The sequence below is a fragment of the Acomys minous genome, assembly GCF_964271855.1.
Source record: "Acomys minous genome assembly, chromosome: 5".
Classification (NCBI taxonomy): domain Eukaryota; kingdom Metazoa; phylum Chordata; class Mammalia; order Rodentia; family Muridae; genus Acomys; species Acomys minous.
The window spans coordinates 102,677,128-102,694,706 of NC_140494.1; the positions used below are offsets into that span (position 1 = coordinate 102,677,128).

Below are 17,579 nucleotides of genomic sequence, written 5' to 3' on the forward strand. Positions count from 1 at the left end.
AGGATTATGAAAATTGAGCTGGGTCTGGACCAGCTCTCTAGGAGTACCTGTGGACTACTTAGAGACCAGAAAGAGATCAAAATGCTTGGGGAAACCCCACAGACAACCCAGGTCAGGGCCCTTGACCTTTGCATTGAGTGGCAGGTAACGAGCTGCAATGCTGCAAGCAAGCACTGCCCCTGTATTGCTAGCCGACGTTTTCCACCTCAAAGGTCATAGGAAAGGCTGGACCACTAGTGCATAGCTTGCTGTTGGTCCTGGCCCCTGAAATCTCCAACCTCCTAGGCCCTTGACAAGAGGCTTAGGCAAAGCCTTGAGAAGATGTTTAGATTGCGGTGTGATCATTGCAATAACAGTTTAATCATTTAAAACACTGTCTTCTGTTGCTCTAATGAAGACAGAGGCTCTTTTCCATATTGTTTGTGCCATCTGTGAGCAATTTTCACATTAGCCTCTTAGAATGGCAAAGCAGAAGCCAGGCTGTGATGGAGAGAGGCAGGACAAGGAGAGAGAGGGAGGGGCCCAGAGGGGAAGGCGGGAAGGGGGGCTGGAAGGGTCATTGGTGAGGTAGAGGTGGGAAAGTATGTAAATGCCCCATCCTGGGCAGGCCCTCTCTCTTTGGGAAGCTTCACTGATGGAAGCAAAGGAAGCTCCCAGCTTGTGAAGAAGACAAAGAAGAACAAAATCACAAACCAAGAAAGCAGACGATTGAGTGGTTCTTCCTTGTTGCCCACAAGTGCAAGACAGAAGCAGCTGACAGGAAGAAGGATTTACTGTGGCTCATGGGTGCATAGCGTGCATAGCCCGTGGCTCCCTGACACTAAGATGCGTAGCCATTAGACATCATGAAGGGAAGGGTGGGCAGACAGCTGGTCACATCACAGCGACCAGAACCAGGGAGAAGGAACAAGAAGAAACCAAGGCCAGGATGTATCCTTCCAAGGCATGCTCCTAAGTAATTCACTTCTCCAGCCTTTTTCGCCACAGTTCTTCCATCTCCCAGAAGTTTCTAATCTATCAGTGGATTTAACATTGATTAGGTCACAGCCCTCATGGGCTAATCATCTATGGGAACACCCTCGCAGACATGCCCAGAAGTGTGCTTTACGAATCTCCTAGGTGCCTCTAGGTCTAATTAAGTTGACAATCATGATAAACCACTGCAATTATAATCAGCATTTTTTTCCCTTCAATGAAATAGGAAAGAATGAAAATAAGAGATATCTGCCCCCCACAGAGAAATAAGAGTGACTGAAAGAATTTCCATTTTAGGGGCAAGAAACACATAAAGTTGGCCAAGGATATTTTGTATCTGGAAGACTTGCCCTGAGGCTCTGGTTCTGTGTCCCAAAGTGACAAGAACTGGCTGTACGAGGCTTCCAATGTCAGCGATGTGGCCACGTGGGCTGCAGAAAGATTCATGGGCAGAACTAAGTACACAGCAGAGATAAGAGGTTTGCGAACCTGTAACTACAGAACGGTTAAAGGATGCCCACCTCTGATTGACAGGTCAGCAGCCTCAGCCTCAAAACTTTGAACTGACAAAAGATACGCTTAAATCAAGGATCTTTGGAGGCGGGGGCTTCCTGGACCATATCAGGCAGGCCCTAAATGCAGTTGCACGTATCCTTATGATAGACACACAGAAAAGGAGGGAACAGTGTGCCCACAAAGGTAAAGGCTAGCGACATGTGGCCCACAAGCCAACGATAGCCTAAAGACACAAGCTGCTGGTCCAGCAGCAAAATCAACTTACTGGAGCCTTTACCGAGAGCACTGCCGCACTGACGCCTTGAGACTTCAGGCTTCTGGTGTACAGAATGCTGAGAGAATTAATTTCTGCTATTTTGAGCCACCCGGCGTGTGGTCATTTGTTACAGCAGCCGCATGAAAACCAATAGAATAATGACAAGAAAGAAATGTCCCAAATGAGGAAAACAGGAGTGATCCGAGCACAGAGCGCAAGGCATTCCGTTTGAGCCGCACGGACTACGTGGGCAGTCTGGCTTGAGCTTGGAAATGTACTTGATGCTGAGGTATACTCAAACAGAGATATAAAAAAAGGGGGGCCCAGCAATTAGGGGCTTGGAGTTTTGGAGTTGAGCTGACATACAAGTGCCATCTCACTTGTGCCCCAATTCAGACTGTGTGACCTAAGGCAGGCCACCCTCTCGAAGTCATCTGACTTGAAGGACCAGTGTGAGTGAGAATGGCCACTAACCCTGGAGGCTGCTGGGAAGGGTAGAGGAAGTACTCCACTTGCCTGGCGCGTTGTAGCCTCAGTGAGCAGCAGCAGCTGCACGTGCACTCTAGTTAGGAGCGACAAGAATGAGCATACACAGGGACCAGCCGCAGCTCTACCCCTTCCGCTGTAAGCACTTTCAAGGTCCCTTTGCCTTAACACTCTTGCTGCAAAACCGGTACAGACTTCAGAGTGTTGCGGTTAGGCCGTGGCCTGCCCTAAGTTACTCCACGTTGTATAAAACAGTAGATTTCCCAGGCTACGTCTTGCCCTCACAGACTCCAATTTACAAGCAGCGTTTGCCTCCATTAGCTCTGCAAATACAGTTGAAGAGTGACCCTGCACCTTGCTGAGCTTATAAACTCCATCGCCAGCCTGCACCACCCAGGAGGCACACACAGGCAAATGCCTCTGGAACCCCACAGAAGCTTCTCTAATGCTCTGCTGCCACTCAGTAACCTACATATGTACATACAGAGATGGATAGATTTACTGTGTGCTGCGTGACGTGTGATCTGAGAGTTGACATTAGTAGTTAAGATGGGAATAAAAGAGCCCCCCGTTTGCCCCAGCCAGCTATCGAGGAAATCAGGGCGGCTTGGCAAATCGCTGCTATCAAAACTGACACGGCTTGTGAATTTATTGTTATTCAATAAATTCTGACATTGTGGAAAGACATGAGCACGTCCACTTATGTCCCTGGCTTAGCAGGCTCCATGATGCTTGCCATATATCAGAACTGGCTAAACCACACCCCCATTTTAAAAGGGAAACAACGCTTAAAGGACTTGTCCACCAAGAGCTTCGGTTTGGATAATGCCCCCCAAAGGTCTTTGTGTTGATAGCATAGTCCCAGCCTGTGGTTCCACTGGGAAGTGGTAAAGCCTTGAAAAGCTGGGTCCCCAGAGGAAGGTCTGTCAGTCTCAGGGGCAATACCTTTGCAGGGCATCTTGAGACTCTGGCCACTTTTCCTTCCTCTTTATCAAGTCCCAGCCAGGAGATGAATACCTCCTCTGCTATGCGGTCCTGCCATTGTGTGCCACCAAAGCTAATTGTTCATGCATTGAAACCTTGGAAACCGCAAGCCAAGATAAACCTTTACTTTTTATAGTCATTTCAGATATGTTGCTACAATAACAGAAAACTGACTAACGGGCAAGCTTGCACCACACATGGCTGAGGCGGGACTAGAAACCAGTCACGAAGCTTTGGCAGAGCAAAGGTGAGTGACTTCTAACTCCCCACGGCCTCTCAGCTGCCCTGTACAGGTTGTGACCACTGCCCCACCTGACCTCCTGACAGTTCAGCCCCTACCCCACTGCCAGGAAGTGTTTTGTACGGAAACAGGAAATCCCGTAAACACCGTGCCCACTGACCACCAGGGAGGGGTATTCTGCATAGACATGCTTTCTGTGCGCTGAGCAATCTCACCACGCTCTATGATCACCTGTTCAAATGATTTCAATATGTCTTCCTGACAGCTCTAAGTACCCAACCCCCTGAGAGCCCGCAGAACTCCATGAAATCAGCTGATCACAGGCAAGAAAATGGAGCAGAGGAAAGGCTTAGCTTGAGGGGAAGGCCCTTGGGATGACCCCCAATCTTCCAGACGCGGGCCATTCCTGTCCTTGCCATGACCCAGAGTGACTGTGTTTCTTTGTCACCAGAGAGGGACTTTGAGCATGAGGCTTGCATCCCAGCCAGAGAACTCAGGCTCCCTGAGGAAGCAGGGCACAGTTTCGTAAACCCTCGCTTGCTCTCAGTACTGAACCACCCAGCCCTGAAGATGAATGACTCATGATGAAGACCCTAGCTTTGGAGCTGGATAGATGTGGGCTGGAAGGAAAGTGTCTCCACTCTCTGGCTGTGTGATCACGGGACAAGTGGCATGGACAAGACGTCGACTTTAGCACATCATCGTGGGGACTGAGCCAGGTCTAATTGTGAAGAGCTCTGTACAAGGTCTGATATGTCACATTATGTCCAATAAATAGTAGCTGGTAGTAGCAGCGGTGGCAAATGCAGTAATGGCACCGTGCTCCCTGACACACAGTGAGAATCCAATAGATATTTATCAAAAAATTAAACCAGAAATCTTCCACAAGGCTGTGCACCTCTCCATTAGCAACTTGCCTGTCCACAAGTTGTTAGTGTCTTCATCACTGTTCACTGACAGTTGCTATGAGTACCTACTCAAAGCCAGGGGCTGAGAGAGCAGTGGAAACACAAGAAAGAACAAGGCACAGGCTGTTCTCGGAACGTACTGGGGCTCTTAATCTTAAGCGTTTAGGAGGACAAGAGACTGCTTTTGAGAGTCTTGTTGAAGTTTGTAGATGCTGCCCCAGAAAAATAAAACATACCACTCTAAATATGCACCCACATCTGGACGCAGACCTGAGAAATCTGTTATCACGGGATCTGGAAAGAACCAACGTGAGATGTGCAAGAGCCGCTCCTAACACCATGCTGGGAACCTAGGAAACTGATGATAAATGTGCATCATTCATGACTCCTCCTGGGGACATGGTCACAGGCTCCTGGCCTCCTGGCTAAACCTCCTCCTGAAATACGGATGGCAGAGATCCTTCTAGAACCCCGAGGGCAGCTGTCATCCACTCAGTGGTGTTAGGGCCCTCACCACAGCCTAGACGAGCAGATGTGGCCTGGAGGTAGGCTCAGAGTGGACAAGAGAGGCCAGGGCCGCTCTACACTCCCTCACGCTCAATAACAGATGGTGTCCTGATGTGGGTCCCAAAGGTCACCTGTGAAATTCCTCATCTCTGGAGTCCTCACAGCACTCACACTCAGGGCAATCACACATAAAGCAATCCTGACCAGTGGGATATCCTGATCTTCACTGCCTTCCAGCCTCTCCGCCACGTACTTGCGGCTGCCTCCCAAGTGACCACTTATCACTGACACTAGCGTCCTCACCTCAGGTCTGCTTTTCCAGGCTCGTGGCTAATACTAGACACACAAGAGCCCTTTCCCAAGCACGGCGGAGAGAGTAGGGATTCAGAGGCAATGGACCAAGATATGGGCACAGCCTGCTCATTGATAGGAGCCAGGGACAGGAAGGGAGGGTGATTGACAGCTTCTGGTTCCAGCCAAACTCCTGGGGGAAAAAAACAGACTACATGCTGACGAGGGGACGGAACAGAGTGTCTCCGGGGTCACAGATTCCCCCAATCCAAAAACCGGTGGCCAGCTGGCAATCTGGCTGAAAAGATCATCAGGACCAGTTTCAATGGTGCAGGCACCCTGAGACAATGAGTAGTTTAGGGTGCAAAGTGCATCTCATCTGACAGAGAACTGCAAAGCCCTCCTCTTGGACCACTCAAGAGTCCTTTCAGAGTGCCAGGGCTTCCTGCCCCAGCACCTGGGTCATCTCCACACAGGGGCCCAGCATTTCTGGGATGGAAACACATAGGGCATCTCCTCTCTGTGCCATCTGATTCTGAGATCTATACCAGTCATCGCTTGTACACTGTGTGTACAAGTACACACCTGCATGCACACATACACGCGCACACATGCGCACACACACACAGAGTGTATATGCTGCCCCACCCTCCTGGTTAATTTTCTCTGTACTATTTGGCTTGCAGATCACATTTGCACATCAGCCCTACGCAGATTAATGGGTTTTATTGTTCTGTGGACTTCTGTGTCTTCAAAAGCTCAACAACATCAACTAACGACATGGACAACGGCCTTTCCCTCAGCTGCACTGTGTGCAATTCACAAGACACGGGTTCTAGTCCCAGCTGAGGGCCATGTTTCCCTGGACATAAGACAGAGAACTGTGATGCCCCCAAGGAGAGAAAAAGACACAGAGTGAGTGCTACTTACCCATGCTCAGCCAGTCAGCAAGCATGCAGCTGAGTTCAGGGGTAACTGGAAATCCCTCTAGCTCCAGAACTGAGCTCTCTCAATTCCGCTCCATACACGGACACTGAAAGCCTCTTCCTTGTTTCCACAGTCCACAATCCCACAACAGGACCAGCCCCAGCAGGCTCCATGCCTGCTGATCCCCACCTCCCCCCCCCACTCACACACAGATCACCTCTCACCAGGAAGCCAGTTGGCTAGAAATGGTTTCTCTCACATGAATGCCCCAGTCTACGTCATGTGCATTTTCTCCTTTACCCAGATTCCTTCTCTTCTGCCCTGTGCTCCCTTCCTTGCGCAGGACTCCACACCCTCAGGGCTGGTGGAAGCTTGGAACTCTGCTGTGCTTCCTTCTAGCCTAGAACGAGGAGGGACCTCCCTCTCTTTCTGTCACACACAAAGCCCCAAAGCCAACTACTGTCCACCATAAGGCTGCTCAAAATTAATCAAGTTGTTAATGAGGGCTACATTTACGACTTCAATTGTCAAGTCTAATAATCCCCTTTAACTGAGATCTTTTGCCTTCATTAAAGTAATCAGTGCCTGTCAGGGAATGATCAGAAAAACAAGAGCTCCGCTTGTGGAATCCCACATGCTAGGCAGTTCATCACAGGGAATCAGGCTCAGTCAATTCTTTCAATATTGCCACCCCTTGACAAGGCTAATAAGTTTTTCTTTTCCTTCAGAAGTCTTAATAAGATAAAAAAAATTAAAAAAAAAAACCTCGAAGCGCTCGATCAGGATTTAATTAACCATTAAACATTATTTGCCCAATACCACGAGGACCCAGAAATATTTAATAAAACCCTTGTTTTCTTGGAACCTAACATTATCAGAAAAGTCAGCCTAATGCTGAGACACCAGTTCAGTAGGCTTCCAGCCTAAAAATATAATAAGCCATTAATTCATTCAACAAAATGCCACTTAGGCTCTATTTGAAGTACACTGGGCAAAGACATCGCCCGTTATGTAGTTCACAGCTGGACAGGATGTCAGCGTCCTAGGTAGGCTTCCTATTGCTGCAATGAAACACCGTGACCAGAAGCAACTTGGGGAGGAAAGGGTTTATTTGGCTTTTGCTTCCTCATCAGAGTCAACACTGAAGAAAGTCAGGGCAGGAACGTGGAGGCAGGAGCTGATGCAGAGGCCATGGAAGGGTGTGGCTTACTGGCTTGTTCCATATGGCTTGCTCAGCCTGTTTTCTTATACAACCCAGGACCACCTGCCCAGGGGTGGCACTGCCCAGAATGGGTTGGACCCTTCCACACCCATCAGTCACAGGCTTGTCTGCCTACAGCCTGATCTCATGAAGCCATTCTCTCAATCAAGGTCCCCCCCTCTCTAATGATTACAGCTTGTGGGAAGTTGACATAAAACTAGGCACCTCATGCAGTAATGATTGGCCCAGACATAGCAGCCAAGAGCCTACAGGAAGTAGGCTACAGTAGCAAGTGACGTAGGACAAAATGAAATATGGCAAGCAAGTTAGAAGAAGGGCAACTCAAAGTTCCGTGGAAGGAGGACAGCAGCGACAGTTACCAGAGAGCTTCCTGAAGCAGTAGGGCCCAAGTCACAATTCCTCAAGGAGGGAAGCTGGGTCAGACTCCACATCACTAGCAGCTGCCCTATGTTTCCTAAGCAAACTTAAGACTCATCTTGGAGAAATTGCCGTATCTATTCCAGGCTGCATTCACCAGAACACCAAGCTCATCTGTTCAAACACAAGTGAAAAACACCTAAGAGAAGAAGGCACACTTCCGGTGTGCCCAAGTGGGTGCGTCAAGCCTAGGGAAGGGGAAAAGGATGAAAGAGGGAGGGGAGGGAGGGGGAATGGAAAGATACAAGTGAGGGGATAACTATTGAGATGGAATCTGAATAAATTATTTAAATAAAAAAGTTTTAAATGATTGTCTAATAGAGAAGAGCTGCCCTGAATGTTGGTGGCACCAAGCAATAAGTTGATGGCCCAGGCAGAACAGAGAGGAGGAAAAGGAGGGAGTCCTGAAGGACAAGCATGCTGCTTATCTGCTCCTCGACAGCCTGAGGTGAGCAGCTCCTCTCCCGCACATGGTTTTGCCATCATGATGTTCTGACTCGCCTCAGGCCCAAAGCAATGGAATCAGCAGGCTTTGGACTGAAATCGGAAGTCAAAGTACTATTTTAAATAGTTTCCTTGGGTATTTGTAAGAGTGGTGAAAAATTAACTAACACAGCAAAAAGCATAAAAAGAAAGACGCGTAGCCTCTGACCTTGCAGAGCTGTCTGTCTAATTGGGTAAAAGCCTGAAAGGAAAAAGGGGACTTTAAGACTTAGGAACTGACTGGCTAGATCTGAATAGGGGGTCTAGGTTTACTGCATGCATTGTCCTTAGTTGGTACAGTAGTTTGTATAGGCCCCTCAGGGTCCAGATCTGCCAGCCTTGATGATCTTCTTGTAAGGTTCCAGGACCTTCTGGGTCCTTCTATTTCCCCATTCTCCCATACCTCTCTCCCTTGGTGGGGAGGCCTGGTGGCACTCAGAGGAAGGATAAGCAGGCTACCCAGATGAGACCTGATAGGCTGTGATCATATGGTAGGGGAAGAGGTCCCCTTCTGTCACAGGCCTAAAGGAGGGGAATAGGGTGAAAGAGGGAGGGAAGGGGAAACAGGAAGATACAAGTAAGAGGATAACACTCTAAATGTAATCTGAATAAATTATTCAAATACAAAAATAAAAATTAAAAAAAAAAAAAGACTTAGGGACTGAAGGAAAATGGACAGACACACCCAGGAAGCACCTGGAGCCTCAGAATTGCAGGGAGGAGGGTCTCACCAACCAGATGAGCTGCCTGGAATTTGGCAGGGAGGGTGGCACTCCAAGTATGTGACTCTCATGAGCAGTCACCCATGCTGAGGTGGGTTTTCCAGTGATACAACGATCTTTGACTTACACATGCCTCTGTAAACAACCCCAATGAACTCACTGCTTCCCTGAGGCAAACTGTATAGAGCCCTTTATTTGGTCCATCCTCAGGACCCAGTAAAAGAAAGTCACACAATGTTGGGGAGGCAAGCAAAGTCCAACAGCAAGAGTAGCAGATGATGCACACAGTAAGTTCCTCACTCACACAGTAGGTGCCTGACCCACATGGGGTGGTAGGCAGTGAGGAAGCATGCAGATCATAGAAGTTGGATGTGAGTGTGCTGGCAGAGACCCCAAACTGACTGTGGTAGTTTAAATGAGGACGGCACCCACAGGCTCAAACGTTTGAAGGCTGGGTCCCCGGTTACTGGAATGGTACAGGAAGGATTAGGGAGTGTAGCCTTGTTGGAGGAGGTGTGTCACTGAGGATGAGCACTGGGGTTTCAAACACCCACACCAGGCCCAGGTGTGCTCTCTCCTTCATGCCTCCAGCTTTTGGATCATATGTAAGCTTGCAACTCTCTCTGCAGCACCATTCTTGCCACCCTGCTTCCTGCCGTCACGGCCTTAGCCTAATGCCTAAACTATCAAGCAAGCTCCTGGTCACGTGCTTTCAGAGCTGCCTTGGTCATGGAGTTTCTTTACAGCAATAGAATAGTGACTGAGACACTGGTGATGGTTGAATCCCATGGCTTCTCCCTCTCAGAGCTACAGAGGCTCCATGCATCCCTCAGAGGGTGCCTCTTCTCTCCTTTCCTCATCATTAGTGAGACAGAAAATGGAGAAGAGAGAGGAATGGTGCCTTAGTTACGGTTTCTACTGCTGTGAAGAGACACCATGACCACAGCAACACTTAAAAATGAAGACATTCAATTGGAGCTGGCTGACAGTTCAGAGGTCGTCACGGCGGGAAGCATGGCAGCATGCAGGCAGACATGGTGCTGGAGAAGGAGCTGAGAGTTCTACGTTCTGATTGGCAGGCAGCAGGAAGAGAGAGTGACACTGGGCCTGGCTTGAGCTTCTGAAACCTCAAAGCCCACCCCAGTGACACACTTCCTCCAACAAGGCTACATATCCTAATCTTCAAGTAAGGCCACTCCCTATGAGCCTATGGGGACGATTTTCATTCAAACCACCACAAATGGTAAGGCCCTGGAAAAGACTGGCTCAGCCCCAGGGAAGCCTGAGCAGCCACAAGTCTCAGGCTGCCACTGGCTTCTTCCTCCCTATATTGTCAGAACCATCATCTATGTGTCCTTCACTGAACTGGAAGCTCACATTTTTCAGGTAGGCTGCCTGGCCAGCCGTGTAGCTCCCAATGTTGATTCGCCTCTGACCCTCCCACTGCTGGAGTTACAGGTATACACAGGCACGCCCAGTATGTTTTTTACATGGATGCTAAGGGGTGTGGGTCCTCATGCTTGGTTAGCAAGCTCTCTTATTCCACTGAACCATCTCCACCATCTGGAACCATCATCTTCCAAGAGCCTCTGCACTAGGAAATGTACTTAAGTGTCCACAAACACATTGTTCCTAGTCACGTGTGAACGTGTGCGCCCAGGGTGCAAGTGAACCTGACAAATGTGACACACTGGCTGCTATTCCTGCAGGACGCATGCAGTTGTGAAGGCCTACAGCTGTGGGTCTCAACCTGTGAGTTGCAACCCCCGCCCCCACAGGGGTTGCATATCAGCTATCCAATCCTGCATAATAGCTATTTACATTATGACTCATAACAGTAGCAAAACCACAGTTATGAAGTGGCAACAAGATAATTTTAAGGTTGGGTGGGGGGTCACCACAACACGAGGAACTGTATTAAAGGGTCGCAGCATGAGGAAGGTTGAGAAACACTAGCCTAGACAGTTATAACTGGAATTCGAATCTGACCACACCCTGTCTGTTCTTCTATACTTTGAAACACTTGGGGTGAGGTCCTCAGCAGCAACCTAGAATCTGAGCCCAGGAGCCACGGTCCCCAAGTCCCAGCATGCCAATCTGAGTACTAAGGGGCAACAGATAAGAGCGAGCCACCCTAGGTCAACTTCAAGTTGTTAGTACAAATCCGTCTCTGCCATTCCCTGGTCTCAGTCTCAATGACAATGACCAGACTTGGATCTGATGCTCTTTTCTGATTCTTCCTACTGTGACATGCTGTGACCTTGAGGTTCTAGCCTAAATAATCTAAGTGAACATGGACACGAAACTGAAACCAACTGGGCTAATGTTGTAGCATCAGTTACTTGGCCCAGGTCTATGACACCAAGCACAGCTTGGCCACAGGCAAACCCTGGGCCTATCTCCAGAGTCCTCTGAAGCTCAAGGTCCTGCAGCGTGCCTGCCTCCCCTCCCGCTTCCTTCCTTCCCTTCACCCCCTGCCACCCCAGTCAATGATGAAGACCCACAGCCACAGACTACAGGGAGCATGCCACAGCATCTTCCAGGCATGCTGATCCTGAATGACCATGCCCCCCAACTCCTGGTTTTTCTGCAAGTCACATCTGACACCGCTGTGTTCTCCATCTTCCATCTAGCTTAGGTAGGTGCAGCACACACACACACACACACACACACACACACACACACACACAGCTCCACCATGTGCTCCTGGGCTTAGGGGGCTGGCAACCAGGCGCCTGCACACAAGAACAAAGAAAGACTCCCATCTCAGAGCATGTATATTTTGTCTTCATTACGCCACTGTGAAGGTGTTAATATACAACTTACAACATATTAATCACCCTTCTAACTTCCAAATGCTAAATGCATCATTAACATTCATGTTTTCTTCAATTACATGGCTGTGCTGGGGGAGGGGGGAGCAGGTTGGTTCCTCACTAAATCCATCTCCTTTGAAAGGCTACAGAATCATAGAAGGCAGCCTGGGCTTCTAGCATTACTATACAAGGGGAAATTCCTGCTCTGGGGCACTCAGTGGGGCCACATGACTCCATCAAGGACTAGTCATCAATTGGAACTGGAGGCCAAGGGCGAGAGAGAAAAGATTACAGATCTAAGAAAGTGACGCATTCATGCTAACCAAGGAGCCTACCTCCTTCACTGAGAAGAGAAGGTAAGTGGATTGCCCCAAATCACACAGCTCTTTAGTGGAGGTAGAAAAGAGAGAAAACTAACGAGAAGAGGGACACACAGTAGAACGCTAAAGCACAGAGCAAGAACAAAAGCAAAGCATGAAGGGAGAGATGAGAGCGAGGACAGGTGCACGCTGGGTAGGAAAGACGGAAAGGTCTGAGTTCTGTGTAAGTGCCAAGCTACCCTGAACTTCACCCCAACTGCTCAAACCAAGATCTCTGAGCAGGAAGCCTAGACAAAGGATAAACATGCCTGACGGAAAGGGAGCAGGAGCAGAGAGGCAGGGAGCAAGCACTCAAGGGTTGGCCCTCCACCCCAGGCCTCTAAATGCAGCCAGACTAAATATGACACATAATTAAAATGTCATTACCTCACAATTGCACCGTCCAAACTTCACTAGGAATTTGTCACAGATGCTCGTGGCAACAAAATCAATCTGCTATTGTACTTCAACAAATCAGATTCAATAATCCCCCTGCCAGTGGGTTGCAGAGTGGCTTGGAATTGAAGAGGAAAAAGACGAAAAGGCTCCTGCTGGCAGGCCACTTCCTTGTCCACAGGCTGCCAGCCAGCCAGGCCCTCCAACCTTGAGACGGGAGCATCCAAGGTCAGCAGACACCAGGGCTTCCAGAGGGCTAAGGCTGGGGACTCAGGGCGGGGCCAGTGGCTGCAGAGACAGCTTCTGTGAACACCTCCTGAATCTAGGAAGACACTGGCCTTGGTGGCTGTCAGTACCACAGGCAAAAGCCCTCCGGGTACATCAGCACTGTGCACTGGGACACTCACAACTTATGCAGTAGGTCCTTCCTTCACCACAAGGAGGAAGTTTTCGAATCTCACTGAGGGTCATGACCAAGGTCACCTCTCAGGAAGAGGAAGGGCAGAGACTAGTGTGTGACTTAGGACAGCATTTACTCTAAAATGCATGAGCGCGTGCTCGTGCGCACATGCACACGCACAAAGCAAAAGCAAACAAACAAAAACTAGAGGGATGCACACACGGGCACACATTCACACAAGCACAAACTCAGGATCCAGAGTGGACAGGCTCCCAGAGGAATGCCAAGTAGGGATGGCCCTGAAGGTCTGTCATGTGCCCCCTTAGCCTGGTGCCGCTAAGGCCTAAGTAGCCCTCCCTTAACCTGCCTCCTAGCTGCCTCCTTGGCTAAGCCCATTGCCACATTCTAAGCTGTAGTCGTTTCCTCTCTAGCTCCCCCATCCTCAGTTTCACCCAGCCTCTGACCTTGCACATCTATTCCAGAAGAAGCACTCTGACCTTGACTCTCCATGCTCCAAAACCTCCAAAACCTTTGAGACCTAGGCCCCAACCCCAACACTTGGAGGAAAAACACTTCCCTCAAAGCTCCCTCAAAGCCTCTCTGTGAAGTACACACTTCTGTCCTCACTGAACTACTGTCCCACCTCTCAGCACCTGGCATCTGCCACCACCTCTTCCTCGGACTGTCCCCGGTGACTGTGTACTTGGTTGCAGTTTGCCTTCTACCTCTCTGGTTATTCATCACTTGGCTACTTGGCTTTCTTCCCTAGCTCGGTCGGTAAATGTCTGCGTTTCCCAGCTCTTTTCCTGTCAGGTGCTTTCCACCCTTCTGATGGGACTGTGATTGTCATCATCTGTGCCCTCAGTCTTCTCAGCGTCTCTACCCCAGTGAGCTTCTGATCTCATACCCACACTCGTCTCCTGGCTCCTAGACCTCATCAGTCACCCTTTGCCACTCAGATCCCGTTGCTGAACCAGCCATATCACCCCACGCGTCTGTCTTGCCTGCTCACAGTCACGCTCTCCTGTACACTGCTGCCTCAGTGTCTATGAGGTACACCCAAAATCCCTTCATGCTGTGGCTTCTAAAATACTACATGCCTGGCCCTTCCTTCCCACCCTGACTTAATTCCCTCCAGGACCCTCCCTGAGCCACGTGATCACTGCCACTCCAAGCATCCCCAGCTTAGAAAGAGGACCTGTCTCTCCTGCTACCCATGGCATCCCTTATGAGCACACACTATGGCTGCCTGGTTCCCCATGCCCTCTGCCCATGCATACCTAGACAGCACCTGGCTCCATGGAGAGCTGGGTCCTTCTGTGATGTCTTTCCAGCTGCCTGTGAGTCTTCCCCTCCCCCCAACATCTGGGGGTTTGGCCTACTTCCTCTTTTCAGAATAAGGCTAACCCTTAGTAGGTGCTCATTAAACCATCGAGGGTGTGGGAGCAGAAAGGGCTGGAAGAGATGAATGTGCCCTGGCCCGCAGGTAACCAAGCCCTTCCCCTGAAGCTCAGCTACCTGCTCGGTCGCTGTCTGGCAGAGACCTTGTCCTTCCACAAATGTTTACAGTACTATGTAAATAACTTGCCCAAGATGATGTATGTGGCCTTTCTGCCCTGGGCCTGCCATGCTCCATGCCAAGTGTGCTGTCAGCGTGGCTGCTCAAGTGAGACACTGAGGAATGTGGTCTGTGTGGAAGGGTGGGTGAGGGTATACCATAAAACACTGGGCGCAGACAAATCTGGGCCCCATGCCATGAAAAATGTGAATCTGTCCTTGACTTCCGTGGCAAATGAGGCGTGAAAACGTATCAAAATGTGATATTCAATATATGGATGTATTTAATATTTTATGAGACTGGAAATCAGTTACTGAAGGTTTGAAGGATAAATCAAGCAGCAAGCAGATGAACTTTCAGGCATCTGTCCTGATGTGTGTGTGTGTGCCTTTTCCCAAGATGGGAGAAAAGAGGAAGAGCCTGAGAGACTCGGTGGGGACAAGGCTACACCCAGACACATATCTTACCAGTCCACACTCTCCTCACCCTCACAGCTGCCTTACACATTCCCTTGGGGAGCCATTACTACCTTGCCTGCCTGCAGAGTTTCATTCACCCTGTGAAACCCTGCTACCTCCTTTGAAGCATACTCTAAGAAGTTTCCTAACTTAGGACCACACTCTCCCACATCAAGGCCCACAGAGAGCAGCAGGCCTCCAGTTACTCCGGGCCACTCTGTACCCAGTGAACCTTGGTGTGCCATACACAAGGCGTTGCCTTATCACACCAGCCTCCCCACCCCATGCTAAGGATGAAAGCCAGTGATGAGGCCTCCCTCACCTCGGTATCCCCCACAACTAGGCACAGAGAAGGTGACACAGGAGCCTCTTGTACCAGCAGCCAAGGACAGGGACTGACAGAGGTGAGGGATGCAGCTCTCAAATGCTCGCTGAGAGATCATGTGAAAAGCCTTGGGCTTTCTAAAAGAGCTAGGGCTACTGTGGAGAACTCACCAGGCCCAAGGACTAAGCCAGGGACTTTGGGGTTTGCACGTTGTCCTTTCAGGCTCCCCCAAAGATACTCTGGCGCTCCTAGGCTTCATCTGTCTTTCTTAACGCGTGAAGGAAATGAGACTGAGAGAGGTTTTGCCTAGGACCGAACTCTCTTCTGTGCAGCCTGGGACAGCAGGCCTGAGCCCAGCACCGTACAGCACACGATCTCCCACCGGCTCTATGCTGTGAGTGAGCGTTGACTCTCTCCCTCTCAACACTCAGTGCAAGGTCGGAGGCCCTCACCAACAAATACAAGGCTCATCTGTCCCAGGGATTCCCACACTTGGCTGGTCATCAGTGTCACTTGGAAATGTTTTATAGTTTCATCTTCAAGGTGCTACACCTGGTCACTCCAATTAAGTCTGGACAAGGTCTGGCCATATATATGTTGATTTCTATTATGTTTGTTTGCTTGCTTGCTGAAGTAGCCTCTCTTTGTGTAGCCCAGGCTACCCCGGAACTTGCTGTGGGGACTTCTTTCTTCTTATTAACACCCCCTGACTATTAACAGTCATTCTGATATAAGACAAACCTTGGCACCACTCACCACCAGTGCTGCACCCTAACCTTTGGCTGTTTGAGACAAGGCCTGGCTCTGGAGGTCAGGCTGTCTTTAACCTCTCAAACCTCCTGCATCACCAGTCCGACTCCCTCTAGATCTTGACTGTATTCTCTTTAGCTCTGACTTACAGGCTTGTGGGCACCGAGGTCCCTTTCTGGGAGAGGGGCTCTCTCTGCTACTCACCTGCCCATGCCATGCTTTTTCTTATGAAATTCTCTCTAGCTTGGCACAGTGCTGCTGCATGCCCATAATCACTGCACTCGAGACAGAGGCGGAAGGATCAGAAGGCCAAGATTATCCCTGGCTGTATAGCAAGTTTGAGGTCAACCTGGACCATATGAGACTCTGTCTTGAAAGAAAGAAAACAAAAGAAAGGGAGTGAGGGAGGGAGGGAGGGAGGGGAAAAAGGAGTGAGGGAGGGAAGAAAGAAGATAGAGGGAGGGAGGGACAGAGAGATTGAGGGAGGGAGGGGGAAAGAAGAAAGAAGGGAGGGAAGGGAGAAAGAAATTAATCAAGTCCTTCTCTGTCTTTAGGCCACAGTTCCCTCTGTTTGAGGTGACTGTCACCTACTCCTGCCTTATTCCAAGCCCCCAAGTCTGCAAACAAGCCCAGTATGGGCTGATAGCTCACTGTAACCAACTCAGTAGCCAGCTTGCCTTTTCTGTCCCAGGGGAGTGGTACTGCCTTGAGTTTCATCTCTCGTGTGTTCTGGGGCTGCACCAACAAGCCAGAGCTCCACACCCTCCACACTGTTGACTGTGCGGCCAATTCTACAGGGCTGTCCCGAGCACATAGAGCACCCAGCAGCATGTCTGGTCTTTACTAAATGCCGGAAGAAACACCTTCAACTGTGACAAAGAAATGTCTTTAGGAGCTGGGGAGACGGCTCAGTCAGTCAAGCACAGGCGATATAAGCATGAGGACCTGAGTTTGACCCCAGAACCCCTGTTAACTAAAAAGTAAAGTCAGGCCTGGTAGCAAGGATTTATAATCTCAGTGCTTGGGAGGTAGAGCCAAGTAGAACCCTGACCACCCAGCCTAGCCAGCTTAGCAAGCTCCAGGCCAGAGAGAGGCTCTCTCAAAAACAACGTGGACAACACCTGAGGAATGACACATGAGGTTGACGTCAAACACACACACACACACACACACACACACACACACACACACCCCACATGTTAAAGATTCTTCAGATATTACTAGTGTATCTATTATATATTATTCTATTCTATAATCTATTATTATAGTCTCCTGCCCAACTGAACACACAGGAGCTGATCTGTCAAAAGGCAATGGGCTCCAAGGCAAAGGGTTCGTTTTTGAACCTACACTCTGCGTTCAACCCATCAGCACGAGTTTCTTTATCTTAGTGACAAGGTCAGTGTCAGGAGAAACAAATGAAATTGAATTAAATAAACCAGCCTAGGTGAACACAGCCCAGACAAATTGATGAGACCTTTAAAAGGAGAGATGAAAGAAAGCCCATAGGCAACAGTATGCAGGTAAACCAGACCTCAAAAAGTCAGCCCACTAAATTAAATAAAAAGCCCTGACACGCAGT

At 49.5% G+C, this 17,579-nt stretch overlaps 1 protein-coding gene across 6 annotated transcripts in view; it reads right to left on the reverse strand.

Moving 5' to 3' along the window:
* GRIK4 (glutamate ionotropic receptor kainate type subunit 4) overlaps window positions 1–17,579 on the reverse strand; it is a 427,994-nt gene that overhangs the window by 333,547 nt on the left and 76,868 nt on the right. The window contains exon 1 of one of the 6 annotated variants that reach the window (XM_084782222.1): window positions 12,498–12,755. The exons of the other annotated variants lie outside the window; for them this stretch is intronic. The gene's annotated coding sequence lies outside the window, so the exon portion shown is untranslated. Of the gene's footprint in view, window positions 1–12,497; window positions 12,756–17,579 lie in introns of those variants that run through there. 6 annotated transcript variants of the gene reach the window in all.